Source organism: Dendrobates tinctorius, unplaced genomic scaffold (assembly GCF_039654945.1).
Source record: "Dendrobates tinctorius isolate UK_male_01 unplaced genomic scaffold, ASM3965494v1 ptg000150l, whole genome shotgun sequence".
NCBI classification, from domain to species: Eukaryota; Metazoa; Chordata; class Amphibia; order Anura; family Dendrobatidae; genus Dendrobates; species Dendrobates tinctorius.
Window position 1 is genome coordinate 5,019,961 of NW_027361817.1, and position 13,531 is coordinate 5,033,491.

The window sequence follows — 13,531 nt, forward strand, 5'->3', positions numbered from 1 at the left end:
TGATTTTTTTTATTTTCACGCCCGGGCGTTATAAACTTCTGTGTAGTACTGGGGGGTTCAAAGTGCTCACCACACATCTAGGTAGGTTCCTTAGGTGGTCTAGTTTCTAAAATGGGGTCACTTGTGGGGCGTTTCCACTGTTTAGCTACATCAGGGGCTCTCCAAAGGCAACATGACACCCACAGACCATTCCATCAAAGTCTGCATTCCAAAACGTCACTACTTCCCTTCCGAGCCCCGAAGTGTGCTCATACAGTAGTTTTCTCCCACATATGGGGTATCAGGTTACTCAGGACAAATTGGACAACAATTTTTGCGGCCAATTTCTTCTGTTACCCTTCGGAAAATAAAAAAATTGGGGACTAAATATCATGTTTGTGGAAAAAATATGATTTTTTTATTTTCATGCCTGGGCGTTATAAGCTTCTATGAAGCACTGGGGGTTCAAAGTGCTCACCACACATCTAGATAAGTTCCTTAGGGGGTCTAGTTTCCAAAATGGTGTCATTTGTCAGGGGTTTCCACTGTTTAGGCACATCAGGGGCTTTCCAAACGTGGCATGGCATCCAATCCCAATTCCAGCCAAAAAAGTCAAATGGCTCTGCTTCCTGTTATGAATGAGTCACCGGAGGAGGAAAAAACAAAAATACAAGCTAAGTCCAGAAAACCAGAGAGGTTGATAGCCAGCGGACCGCAGACCCCTGATCCTATTCACAACAACTAACAGTAGCCGTGGGGTGTTCCTACGGTGGTCCTAGACACCTCGTACACAGCCGGAGAACTAAATAAACCTAAAGAAAGAAAGGGGAAATCTAAACTGCCCCATAGCAGACCCCAAAGCCATAGACAGCCCCCAACATGTATTGACGGTGAAAACAGATGAAAACACAAACACAGACAGAAAGACAGGCTGAACAAACGATGGGGCCCTCACTAACTAGATAGGATAGGAAAGAAAAGCAACTGTCTGCAATCACGCAAAAACCCTGCCAAAAATAATGTCCAACACGTCTGATAGAAAAGGCCCTGAAGTCACTAGACTTCAAAATCACTATATCAGCACTCAGGTATATTCTGAAAACAGAGCAAAGAGATCAACTGATCAGAGACAAAAATGGAGTTCAGCCAGTCCAAACCAGGGATGGCTGAACACAAACACTAAGTAAACCAGACAAAATCTAATGGAACAATAGCAGAGCAAAAACTTAGCTTTAGTAGACAGGACTAAACTGGAGGCCAGAGCTCAGAGCAGAGAGGATCACCAGCAACCCAGCAGGGCGTCGGCGGCCTTATATCCACTCAGAGATTCCGGATGTCCAATCACACTCCACCTGTTCAGATGACAGGTTTTTCCCATCCAAATCAATTTCACTACCTCCTTTCACCAGCAGAGGGAGTTCATCGGACATCAAAGGTAAAGGAGAAAATGAGCTCATAACAGCTTCCCTTCCGAGCTCTGCCATGCGCTCAAATAGTGGTTTACCTCCACATATGGGGTATCAGCGTACTCAGGACAAATTGCATGATAACTTTTGGGGTCCTGTTACCCTTGGAAAAATAAAAATTGGGGGTGAAAAGATCACTTTTGTGGAAAAAATATGATTTTTAATTGTATGGCTGTACTGTTGTGAGTTCATTCTCTGGTTCACCAGTTGTGAGTTCTCCTTCCAGACTCCCTCTGGTGGTAACAGGAAGTAGTGAGGCTGATTTGATCGGTGGAGATCTGCCACCTGAGAATGAGGATGACGATTGGACCTCTGGATTCTCAGATTGGATTTAAGACAGCCGACGCCCTATTCAGTTGCTGGTGATTCCTTCTGGCTTGTCAGCTCTTGGTTTTCAGCTCTGTTCCAGTCATCTAAAGCTAAGTTTTTCTGCTAATGTTCACTCTTGATTTTGTTGGTCTATTCAGTTTTTTGGTGTGGTCAGCCAGCCCCGGCTGGGGGCTGTGCTGAATTTCCACTCTTATTTATTAGTATTTTGCCAATTTGCTTTTTGTCCCTTACTAGTTTGGTCTCTTTTTGCTTTGTCTCAGAATATTTCAGAGTGCTGATATAGGTGGAGAAGTCTAGTGACTTCAGGGTTAATTTTGCTATCAGAAGTGTTGGACATTATTTTTGTAGGGTTTTTTGCAGGTTGTAGACAGTGTCTTTCCTTTCCTCTCTAGTTAGTTTGGGCCCCATTGTTTGCTCAGCCTATTTTCCTGCCTGTGTTTGTGCCTTCATCTTGTTTCACCGTCAATACATGTGTGGGGGCTATCTATTCCTTTGGGGTCTGCTCTGGGGCAGTTAGTTTTCCCCTTTTAATGCTTCAGGCTTATTTAGTCCTCCAGCTGTGATGAAGCGTCTAGGAACATCGTAGGTACGCTCCACGGCAGCTGCTAGTTGTGTGGTAGGATCAGGGATCTGCAATTTGCATAGTTTTCTTTTTTCTCCTCGGTCACCCATTCATAACAGAATCACCAGCCATACCGCAGATTCTAGGGTACTCAAAAGCAGGAAAAAGTTGTTAAAAGAAAAAACAAAAGTGTCAGAATTTTTATTTTTTTTATTTTTTCCTCTTTTTTCTCTGGGGCCGTAGGAGGATTTTTTTTTTCTTTTTCCTAATGGAGATTAAGCAATTGTCTGATCGTGTGGAGCAGCTGGCTGCTGAAGTGCAGGGAATTTCCACCTACCTCGTTCAGTCACATGCTGCTGAACCCAAGATTCCAACTCCTGATGTGTTTTCTGGGGATCGGTCTAAATTTCAGAATTTAAAGGATAATTGTAAATTATTTCTGGCCTTGAAGCCTAACTCATCGGGGAGCTCTGTGCAGCAGGTTAAAATTGTCATCTCCTTGCTGCGCGGCGATCCCCAGGATTGGGCTTTTTCTCTGACACCTGAAAATCCTATTCTGACTAATGTGGATGCATTTTTTCAAGCCTTGGGGTTGTTGTATGATGATCAAGCTGAGAGAACCCTGTTGGCATTAAACCAGGGTCAGGATCCTGCAGAGTTATACTGTCAAAAATTCTGAAAGTGGGCGGTCCTTACTACATGGAATGATAGTGCATTGGCAGCTCTCTTTCGGAAGGGCTTATCAGAGACCGTAAAAGATGTTTTGGTGGGATTTCCTGTTCCCTCTGGTCTGGATGATTCTATGTCATTAGCCATTCAAGTTGATTGGCGTTTACGTGAACGTAAAACTACACTTAGGCGCTGCCACCTTTTGAGCAAACGTCTGAACCTATGCAATGTGATGGGGTTTTGTCTAGGGCGCAACGTCAGGAGTTTAGAAGGCGTAATAAGCTGTGTTTTTTTGTGGAGACGCCTCTCATATTATTTCTGTCTGCCCAAAATGACAAACGTTTTGCACACACATTTGCTGTGGGCAGTATACAACCTAAGTTTCTTTTGGCAATTACCGTATTTTCCGCTTTGTAAGACGCACTTTTTTTCCCCAAAATTTGGGGGGAAAACAGGGGTGCGTCTTACAAAGCGGACATGCCTTACCTAGGCTGTGATCGGGGGCGTCCGGCGGTTGCTGGCCGCTGCTGCGGGTGTGTCCGGTGCCGCGTTGTGTGCCCGTCGATGCCCGGGGCTCTGCCAACATTGTGCGACAGGCCAGAGCCCCGGCATTTCCTCGGTTCCCTGTGTGCCGGTAAAAAGATGGCCGCCGGCGCGTGCGCAGATGAGATCTTGGGACCCAGTTCTCGAGAGATGAGATTTGAAATCTCATCTCTCGAGAGCTGGGTCCCGAGATCCCATCTGCGCACGCGCCGGCGGCCATTTTCCCTGGGTTCCCTGTGTGCGCGCGGTGGTGCCTGCAAAAAAATGGCCGCCGCGCGTGCGCAGATGGGATCTCGGGACCCAGCTCTCGAGAGATGAGATTTCAGATCTCATCTCTCGAGAACTGGGTCCCGAGATCCCATCTGCGCACGCGCCGGCGGCCATTTTTTTTTTTTCCGGCATTTCAGCGCACGTATACAGGGAACTGAGGAAATGCTGGGGCTCTGGTCTGTCGAACAATGTCGGCAGAGCCCCGGGCATCGATGGGCACACAACGCCGCACCGGAGGCACCCGCAGCACCGGCCTCCAACCGCCGGACAAGTGGAGAAACCTGACACCAGCACAAGACTCTGCAGCAGCAACGGCACACATCGGAGCCCCCCCTCATCCCTGAATGCGGCCTGCAGCATCACTCCACGCCTGCCTCCTCCAGCAGCGAGCCTGGGACCCCGCTACACCGCAGCCACCAACCCTGGTAAGCAATAAGATGCAAGGATTATAAGAGGCACCACCATTTTATTAAAAAATATTTTTTTCTTATTTTTCTCTTCAAAAATTGTGGTGCGTCTTATAATCCGGAGCGTCTTATAAAGCGAAAAATACGGTACTCTGATCTGCTCCTTATCCACGTTTTCCACGAAGGCTTTTGTGGATTCAGGAGCAGCGTTGAATCTGATGGATTTGGACTTTGCTAAACGTTGTGGTTTTTACATGACGCCTCTGTGGACACCTATTCCTTTGAGGGGTATTGATGCTACTCCTTTGGCGGAGAATAAACCTCAGTTTTGGACCCAGGTGACAATGCGAGTTGCCCCAGACCATAAAGAAAATTGTAAATTTTTGGTGCTGCTTAATTTGCATGATACTATTGTTCTGGGTTTTCCTTGGTTACAAACTCATAATCCAGTTTTGGATTGGAAATCTGGGTCTGTGGTGAGTTGGGGTTATCAGTGTGTTCTTAGGGGCGCTCCTGTTTTCTCCACCTCTCCTCAGTCTCATGATATTCCTGATTATCTAGCCGATTTTTCTGATGTATTTAGTGAGAGCAAGTCTGCGTCTTTGCCTCCTCATAGGAATTATGACTGTGCAATTGAGTTGATGCCTGGGTGTAAATTTCCCAAGGGTCGGCTTTTCAACTTATCAGTACCAGAATATAATGCTATGCGATCCTATATTAAGGAGTCGTTGGAGAAGGGTCATATTAGACCATCCTCTTCACCTTTAGGTGCTGATTTTTTTGTGGCCAAGAAAGATGGTTCATTAAGACCGTGTATTGATTATCGTTCCCTTAACAAGATGACGGTTAAATATCAGTACCCGTTACCTCTGATGTCTGATTTATTCTCCAGAGTTAAGAGTGCCTGCTGGTTTACTAAGCTTGACCTCAGGGGGGCGTATAATCTTATTCGCATCAAGCACGGGGATGAATGGAAGACGGCGTTTAATACTCCGGAGGGACATTTTGAGTACCTGGTGATGCCTTTTGGGCTCACTAATGCTCCTTCTGTCTTCCAGTCCTTTATGAAGGATATTTTCTGTGACTTTGTGGATAAGATTTTGATCATCTATCTGGATGATATTTTGATCTTTTCTAGTGATTAGGATTCTCATGTGGAACACGTCCGGACTGTGTTCCGGATTTTGAGGGAGAATTGCCTGTTTGTTAAGGGATCGAAATGCCTCTTTGGTGTACAGAGGATTTCATTTTTGGGATTTATCTTATCTCCATAGACTAATGAAATGGACCCGGCCAAGGTACAGGCCATTTATGATTGGGTTCAGCCTACTTCTTTGAATGCCCTCCAGAAGTTTTTGCGTTTCGCTAATTTCTATCGTAAATTTATAGGTAATTTTTCTGGTATTGTCAAACCACTGACTGATCTGACCAAGAAGGGTGCTGATGTGCTGAATTGGTCTCCTGAGGCTATCTCAGCATTTCAGGAGCTTAAGCAGAGATTTGCTTCAGCTCCAGTTTTACGGCAACCTGATGTCTCACTTCCATTTCAGGTGGAGGTAGATGCTTCTGAGATTGGTGCAGGAGCTGTTTTGTCCCAAAAAGACCCTGTGACTTCTAAGATGAATCCCTGTGCCTTCTTTTCTCGAAAGTTTTCCCCATCTGAACGCAACTATGACGTGGGGAATCGGGAATTGTTAGCCATGAAGTGGGCATTTGAGGAGTGGAGACATTGGTTGGAGGGAGCTAGACATCAAGTTGTGGTCCTCACTGATCACAAGAATTTGATTTATCTGGAGTCGGCCAAATGCTTGAATCCTAGACAGGCTAGATGGGCATTGTTTTTCACGTGTTTTAATTTTGTGGTCTCTTTTCTTCCAGGCACTAAAAATGTTAAGGCAAACGCCCTTTCTAGGAGTTTCTTTGCCAATTCTCTTAGTGTGACCGAGCCTACTACCATGCTAGGTGAGGGGGTAGTTCTTTCTGTCATTTCTCCCGATTTGAGATGCGCCCTGGAGGAATTTCAGGAGGACAAACCTGAGCGTTGCCCTATGGGAAAATTGTATGTTCCTGAACAGTGGAGAAAGAGTGATGTCTGAAATTCATTGCTCCGCATTGGCTGGTCATCCAGGTATTTTTGGTACCAGAGATTTGGTGAGTCAGTCCTTTTGGTGGCCTGCCTTATCTCGTGACGTCAGGAATTTTGTACAGTCCTGTGGGACTTGTTCTCGGTCTAAACCCTGTTCTCGTTCTAGTGGGTTGCTGATGCCCTTGCCGGTGCCCAAGAGGCCATGGACCCATATCTCAATGGATTTTATTTCTGATCTTCCTGTCTCTCAGAGAATGACTGTTATCTGGGTGATTTGTGATAGATTTTCGAAGATGGTCCATCTTGTACCACTCCCAAAGTTGCCATCTTCCGCTGAGTTGGTGCCCTTGTTTTTACAACAGGTGGTTCGGTTACATGGGATTTCTGAGAACATTGTGTCCGACAGAGGAGTCCAGTTTGTTTCCAGATTCTGGAAAGCCTTTTGTTCCAATCTGGGAATTCAGTTATCCTTCTCCTCCACGTTTCTTCCCCAGACCAATGGACAGACTGAGAGAACAAACCAGACCTTGGAGTCTTATTTGAGATGTTTTATATCTGCTGATCAGGATGATTGGGTCTCATTTTTGCCCTTGGCCGAATTCGCACTGAACAATAGAGCTAGTTCTGCCACTTTGATGTCACCCTTTTTCTGTAATTTTGGCTTTCATCCTCGATTCTCTTCAGGGCAAGTGGAATCTTCGTCCTGCCCAGGTGTGGACACTGTGGTTGAGAGAATGCAGCAGATATGGGACCAAGTGGTGGATAAGTTGTCACTCTCTCGGGAAAAGGCCCAGCGATTTTCCAACCGGCATAGGACCATTGGTCCCCGGTTTAAAGTGGGTGATATGGTTTGGTTGTCGTCTAGGAATATTCCTATGATGGTTGCATCTCCTAAATTTAAGCCAAGATTTATTGGTCCTTATAAGATTTTGGAAATTCTTAATCCTGCTTCGTTTCGATTGGCTCTTCCAGTTACGTTCAAGATCCATAACGTATTTCACAAATCTCTGTTGAAGAGGTTTGTTGAGCCAGTGGTTGCTATGGCAGCACCTCCTGACCCTGTGTTGGTTGAAGGCAATGTGGAATATGAGGTGGAGAAAATATTGGATGTTCGTTTGGTTAGACGGAGACTCCAGTATTTGGTCAAAAGGAAGGGTTATGGTCAGGAGAATAATTCTTGGGTCTCTGCCTCGGATATTCATGCCAATAGATTGATTTGTGCTTTTCACCGGGCCCATCCTGATCGGCCTGGTGGCATGGATGAGGGTTCGGTGACCCCTCCTCAAGGGGGGGTACTGTTGTGAGTTCATTCTCTTGTTCACCAGTTGTGAGTTCTCCTTCCAGACTCCGTCTGGTGGTAACAGGAGGTAGTGAGGCTGATTTGATCGGTGGAGATCTGCCACCTGAGAATGAGGATGACGGTTGGACCTCTGGAGTCTCAGATTGGATTTAAGACAGCCGATGCCCTATTAAGTTGCTGGTGATTCCTTCTGGCTTGTCAGCTCTTGGTTTTCAGCTCTGTTCCAGTCATCTAAAGCTAAGTTTTTCTGCTAATGTTCACTCTTGATTTTGTTGGTCTATTCAGTTTTTTGGTGTGGTCAGCCAGCCCCGGCTGTGGGCTGTGCAGAATTTCCACTCTTATTTATTAGTATTTTGCCAATTTGCTTTTTGTCCCTTACTAGTTTGGTCTCTTTTTTCTTTATCTCAGAATATTTCAGAGTGCTGATATAGGTGGAGAAGTCTAGTGACTTCAGGGTTAATTTTGCTATCAGAAGTGTTGGACATTATTTTTGTAGGGTTTTTTTGCAGGTTGCAGACAGTGTCTTTCCTTTCCTTTCCTCTCTTGTTAGTTTGGGCCCCATCGTTTGCTCAGCCTATTTTCCTGCCTGCGTTTGTGCCTTCATCTTGTTTCACCGTCAATACATGTGTGGGGGCTATCTATTCCTTTGGGGTCTGCTCTGGGGCAGTTCATTTTCCCCTTTTCATGCTTCAGGCTTATTTAGTCCTCCAGCTGTGACGAAGCATCTAGGAACATCGTAGGTACGCTCCACGGCTGCTGCTAGTTGTGTGGAAGGATCAGGGATCTGCAATCTGCATAGTTTCCAACCTCTCTGGTTTTCTGTGACTTAGCTTGTTTAGCTTTTTTCTCCTCGGTGACCCATTCATAACACTGTACGTTATAAACTTCTGTGAAGCCCTTGGGGGTTCAAAGTCCTCACCACACATCTAGATAAGTTCCTTGGGGGGGTCTAGTTTCCCAAATGGTGTCATTTATAGGGGGCTTCCACTGTTTTGGTGCATCAGGGACTTTCCAAACGCGACATGGTGTCCGATCTCAATTCCAGCCAAAAAAGTCAAATGGCGCTGCTTCCGTTCCGAGCTCTGCCATGCGCCCAAATAGTCTTTTACACCCACATATGGGGTATCAGCGTACTCAGGACAAATTGCACAATAACTTTTGGGGTCCTGTTACCCTTGGGAAAATAAAAATTGGGGGTGAAAAGATCATTTTTGTGGAAAAATTATGATTTTTTAATTGTACTGCTGTACGTTATAAACTTCTGTGATGCCCTTGTGGGTTCAAAGCTCTCACTACATATCTAGATAAGTTCCTTGGGGGGTCTAGTTTCCAAAATGGGGTCATTTATGGGGGGTTTCCACTGTTTAGGTACATCAGGGGCTCTCCAAACGTGACATGGCGTCCAGCCAATTTTGCATTGAAAAAGTCAAACGGTGCTCCTTCCTTTCTGAGCTCTGCCGTGCGCCGAAACAGTGGTTCCCCCCACATATCAGGTATCAGCGTACTCAGGACAAATTGCACAATAACTTTTGCTGTCTAATTTCTCCTGTTACCCTTGGTAAGTAAAAAAAATTGGACCTGAAGTATTTTTTTTGTGAAAAAGAGTTAAATGTTCATTTTTTTTTTTAAACATTCAAACAATTCCTGTGAAGCACCTGAAGGGTTAATAAACTTCTTGAATGTGGTTTTGAGCACCTTGAGGGGTGCAGTTTTTAGAATGGGGTCACTTTTGGGGATTTTCTATCATATAGACCCCTCAAAGTGACTTCAAATGTGATGTGGTCCGTAAAAATAAAATGGTGTTGCAAAAATGAGAAATCGCTGGTCAACTTTTAACCCTTATAACTTCCTAACAAAAAAAATTTTGGTTCCAAAATTGTGCTGATGTAAAGTAAACATGTGGGAAATGTTACTTATTAAGTTTTTTGTGTGCCATATCTCTGTGATTTAAGGGCATAAAAATTTAAATTTGGAAAATTGTGAAATTTTCAAAATTTTCGCCAAATTTCCATTTTTTCACAAATAAACGCAAGTTTTACAACTAACATGAAGTACAATATGTCACGAGAAAACAATGTCAGAATCACCGGGATCCATGGAAGTGTTGCAGAGTTATTACCTCATAAAGGGACAGTGGTCAGAATTGTAAAAATTGGCCCAGTCATGAGCGTGCAAATCACCCTTGGGGGTAAAGGGGTTAACCCATGAACTCCTTCTAAAGGCAATGGGAATAGAGAGGCTAAGTGCCGGAATTGGCGCATCTTATAGATGCGCCTTTTTTGGGATGGCTGGGGGCAGATTTTTTTTAGCCAGGGGGGCCCAAAAACAATGGTCCCTCTCTAGGCTATTAATATCTGCCCTCACTCACTGGCTTTCCTGCTCTGTCAGAGAAAATTGCGCGGGAGCCCACGCAATTTTTCCCTCGATTATAACCTTAAATTTCACCCCTAGAGTTCCAGATTTTTCATAACATAAACTAATAAATTTAGTAAACACTGACATATATAAATTGTTTTGATATGACATGGTTTACTATATGTCACTTTATGGTAACCTAACAAGTGAAAATGAAATCCGCTACCACACAATGGTATATAGTTAATAACAACCTCTACTTTATTGACATAAAACACACAATTACAAAAAAGTACAAAAAGAAAGCTGTCAAACAATAGGTAAGGGACTAAAAAAGTCCATGGGAAAACCCACCACAGCAATTTGTCAGGAACATTTTAGCACACCCCTATAATATGCCAAAATATAATAATGAAAAAATATAATAATGAAAAGAGGGACTGAAGACATAACAATTATAAAATATAATAAACATAATTGTCTATGGCAGACATATATAGATCAATTGACCAAATGCAACAATCCCCTCTTACATTATTTCTCCAAAATGGCACTAACCGCAGGAAGAGTGAGCAGTAAATGGTAAGATACATGTAAGTGTCAGCTAGTGGGGATCCCTGGACATCCCTTCTGCCCCGACGCACGTTTCGCACTGCTTCTTCCAGAGGCATGAATAGAAATTTTACAGAACAAAGGAGGAATATAACAAGCTGCTTGCATCTGGAGACCTGATGTTTGGCCAAATACCAATGCTGGAAATCGATGGGTTGAAACTTACGCAAACTAAGGCTATTCTGAATTACATAGCTGGAAAGTATAACCTGTTTGGAAGTGACCTGAAAGAATGAGCCTATATTGACATGTATGTTGATGGAGCCACTGATCTAATGACTCTGATCTTGTCCTACTTTTTCCTCTCCGACTGTGATAAGGAAAATCAAATAAAACTGATGAAGGAAAAAGCACATAAAGATATTTTCCTGTGTACAGTAAAGCTCTTGAAGATAAGGAATTCTCAGTTTATCTATTGGACACCATCCTATCACTGGAAGAATTTCATCCTGACATCTTGCAGAACTTTCCTAATTGACAGGCTTTTAAAAAGAGAACCTGTGAAATCCCAAATATAAAGAAATTCTTGCAGCCGGGAAGTAGGAAAAAAACAATGGCTGATGCCACCTATGTGCACACTGTGAAGGAACTCGTGTTTGGTAAATAACTTAAAGTTCAGCTGCATGAAAAATTGTGACTTGCTCCATGTGAACTTTACACCCTGGAAGTCTTCTCACGTGATCCATCTCGGACAACCAAATTTTCTGTGTTTGTAACTTTTTAGAACCTTCTTTTGAAGAAGGAACACCGAAACTCGCATCAAGGGATACGTGGTGGGTCCCGGCACAGCATTACAGGTACTTGAATATATTTTGCACATAACAGTGGTACGTTTTTTCAATAGGGCCAAATTCTGTATTGTTTATTCCGTACTCTAATGTTGGTATGAGTCCACCTCTTTTTGCACATAGACACTTTATGTGTCTACTTTAGTTCTTTTACCTAGATGATATGATCATGGTGCTGAAGCTTTAAAGTAACCTTAGATAATGATTGCAGAAGCTAAAAGCAGCTAGAATTGGTAATTATGTTCTTAATCCATTGTTTAGCCGCTGAAATATGGGTTCTAAGCTCCAGTCATTTTTGCTGAACTGCACATCGATTTACATAATTTTATATTTTTTATATATGTTGAATATCAGTTTTAGCATTTTAGATTAGATAAATGTTTTTATCTACAGTTTTATAATATTTTTCCATCAGGATGATAACTTTCAGGTTTTTCAGTTCAATGTGGGCGTTCCCACAGGAACTGACATCATTCAGATGTCATCTGCGTAATGTATATAATGGTTTCTTGTTAACTGACTGTAACATTACTGCCCTGATGAAGTGGCCAGGAGGCCATGAAATGCGTTGGCTTGAATGTGAATAAAGGTTTGCTTGCATCTTCGGTTGGTTCCTTGTGGTCTAGCGCAGACAAACCCCGGCTTTTCTCTTCTCTATTGTTTTACACTTGTAAAACTGACACACCTCTGAATACAACACACTCGAAGAAGCCAGATAGTTAAATATTACCTTATTTTTCAGACTATAAGATGCTCTTTTTTCCCAAAAATTTTTTGGGGAAAATGGGGGTGCGTCTTATAGTTGGAATTTACTTACAAATGCTGTGGCGGCGGCGCTCTGTGATAGGTTGGCATTGGATCTTTGTGCAGCATGGGGGGCTCCACCAGCATTTTGTCAAAGCCCGGGAGGCCCCCACTCCATTGCTGAGATGCGGTGGCCTCCAGGAAAATGGCCGCTGGGGGGCGGAGTATGCTCAGATTCTACCAATAAATATGTATATTTATGTAAAAACATAAATAATAAAAAGAACATATTTTGTATCCCCATGTCCGGAACAACTCGATCTAAAAAGTTATCACACTAGTTAACCCTGTCAGTAAATGCTCGTACAAAAAAAAGCATGGCAAAAGACTGCTTTTTCATTATACTGTCCAAAAAAGTTGAATAAAACGCGATTAAAAAGTTGAATGTAAATAAAAATGGTATAGCTGAAATCGTCAAGTTATCCAACAATATAAAAAAAAGCAAGCCACTGTACAGCTCACAGTGGAGAAATAAAAATGATAAACCTCTCAGAATAAAGCGATGCAAAAATATTTTTTTTTCTCTAAAATAGTTTTTATTGTGTACAAGTGGCACAACATAAAAATTACACAATTGGTACTGCTGTAATCGCACTCACCCAAAGAATAAATCTGTCTCATCTCTCTTACCACACTGTGAACAGAATTAAAAATAGCATTTAAAAATAACATCAACAACAATTCCTCAATTGATGTGTTTTGTTCATTCTGCCTGCCAAAAATTGGAATAGAAAGTGATCAAAAAATGCTGTGTGCCCAAAAATGGTTCCAATAAAATCTCCAACTCATCCTGCGAAAATCAAGCCCTCACATGACTCTGTCGGCAGAAATATAGAAAAATTATAGCTCTCAAATTATGGAGATGCAAAAACCTTTTTTTGTATAAAGAACATTTTGAAAGCATTATAGCAGCCAAACAAAAAAAACTATATAAATCTAGTATTGCTGAAATTGCACTGAACCGAAGAATAAAGTCATCAAATCACTTATACGAGTCAAAGAATGACAAAAAAATAAAACCAATTCTTGACCTGCCACTGATTTGTTCTACCTTGCCTCACAAAGATCACAGAAAAGGACTCAGCGCACATTTATCCTGCACTATACACTGGTTTTCCGCGTATATCTCTGAAATATGTGATTCAGACAGAAACACGGATGGAGCATTCCTTATAAGGCTATGTGCACACGGTGCGGATTCTGCTGCGGATCCGCAGCGTTTCAGGCTCTGCGGGTCTGAAGCAGATTTAGGTGCGTTGTAGAGTACCATTGTTTTCAATGGTAAACTGAAAAATGCTGTGCACATGCTGCAGATTTTTCCGCGGGTTCAAATCCGCAGCATGTCAATTCTTTGTGCGGA

General features: G+C 43.0%; 1 pseudogene; it reads left to right on the plus strand.

Annotated features, from left to right (window-relative positions):
- Positions 1–10,641: 10,641 nt before the first annotated feature.
- On the plus strand, positions 10,642–11,264 carry LOC141049859 (glutathione S-transferase 3 pseudogene; annotated as a pseudogene).
- The last annotated feature ends 2,267 nt before the right edge of the window (positions 11,265–13,531 follow it).